We start from the raw sequence: 1,798 nt of genomic DNA, 5'->3' as shown, positions 1-1,798 counted from the left end.
TCCTCCTCCTCCTCCTCCTCCTCCTCCCTCCTCCTCTCTCTCTCCTCCTCCTCCTCCTCTCCTCCTCCTCCTCCTCCTCCTCCTCCTCCTCCTCCTCCTCCTCCTCCTTACCCATTTCTCTCTCTCCGCTTCCTTTGCCCTTTCTTCACTCCCTCGAAGTTTCCTAACCTTGTTTCAGATCAGTGGAGCAGGAGCAGGAGCAAGAGAAGGAGCTTCATGCCATTTCCTCGCCTCTCGCCTCCTCTCCCGCCATCCAGTCTGCGTCGTCAAGCTCCTTCACGGGGTTTCGGAGGACGCGCTCGTCTCCTCGGTCGCTCGCTCCTCGCTCCTCCGCCACCCCCATCTGCTGCCCTTCCTCGGCCTGTCCATCGACCCGACCAGCGGCCAGGCCGTCCTCCTCCTCCCCTTCGCCTCCCGCGGGAGTCTTCAGGACCATCTTCTACCTCAAGTTCCCTCCTGCGGCTCCTCCACCCTCCGTCTTCATCCTTCTCCTCCTCCTCCTCTCTCCTGGACTTCCCGCGTCCGCATCCTAGCACAGGTCAGCGATGCCCTGCGCTTCCTTCACTCAGGCGGCTGCGTCCACGGAGGCCTTTCCTCCTCCTCCGTCCTCCTCTCCGCCTCCTCCTCTTGCAAGCTTGCCCAGCCCTCTCCCTGCTCCCTCTCCGCCCTCGAACAGCAGCGGCAGCGGGGACTCGTCGATCCTCTCCTGGCCCTCACCGCATCCTTTGAAGAGCTCAATGATGCGTTCGACCTCGGCCTCCTCCTCCTCCTCTGTCTCACTGGCCTTCCCTTGGTCGACCCCTCCTCCTCCGCCGAGCCCCTCCTCCTCGACCGCTGCGGCGACCTGCTCGCGGGAAGGGAGGAGGCGATGGGGTTGGCTGACCCGCGGGGGGAGTGGCGTGAGGAGGAGGCGGAAGAGATTGCCAAGATGGCGGCTGCGCTGACAAGCTCAAGGAGGTGAGGACGAGGACGGGGACGAGGACGAAAGGAGGAGCAGGAGGAGCAGGAGGAGCAGGAGGAGCAGGAGGAGCAGGAGGAGCAGGAGGAGGAGAAGCAAGAGGAGGAAATGGTGGTGGTGGATCTTTGAGGAGGGAGGGGATAGTGAAACGTCATTATGGGAAGAATGAGGAAAGACGAGGGATGAACAGGAAAGGGAAGAGAGAAAGTACGAGAGAGAAGTCGAGGACATGGAGGGGGAAGATCTGAAGGAGCAGGTCGTGGAGGAGCAGGAGCGGGAGCAGGAGCTGAAGGAGGGTTAATGAATGGTGCAGAGCTCGGAGGGCGACGGTGGAAGAGGCTCAGGGGAAGCTGCAGGAGCTGCTCCTGCGGCAGGGGCTGAGCTGGAGAGGAGGAGAGGAGGAGGTGCGAGTTTGCGGCTTCTGCTGGGGGGATGCAGACATTCGCTTTCATTGCCAGCACGCGTCCTGCTGCAGGAATTGTGCAGGTGAGGAGGAGAGTGAGAAGCGCAGGAGCAGGAGCAGGAGCAGGAGCAGGAGCAGGAGCAGGAGCAGGAGCAGGAGCAGGAGCAGGAGGGAGGAATGTGAGGAGGAGGGGGAACAGGAAGAGCTGAGGAGGAGGAGGCGCTCAGGAAGAGGATTGGGGGAGAACGAGGAGGGGGAGGGTGGCAGCCTCTGACAATGGATCGCAGGTGCTCTCATGCATGCGCAGCAGGAGATGACGTGTCCTGCATGCGGGAAGAAAGTTGAGGTGAGGAAGAGAAGAGGGAGAGAGAGGAGGGGGGGAGGAAGAGGGGAGAGAGAGGAGGTGGGGAGGGGAGGAGGGAAGGAGGAAGAGGAGG

This window comes from Guillardia theta (assembly GCF_000315625.1).
Source record: "Guillardia theta CCMP2712 unplaced genomic scaffold GUITHscaffold_85, whole genome shotgun sequence".
In the NCBI taxonomy this organism is placed as follows: domain Eukaryota; class Cryptophyceae; order Pyrenomonadales; family Geminigeraceae; genus Guillardia; species Guillardia theta.
The sequence above is the reverse complement of the archived record's forward strand: the minus strand, read 5'-3'. Positions refer to the sequence as shown.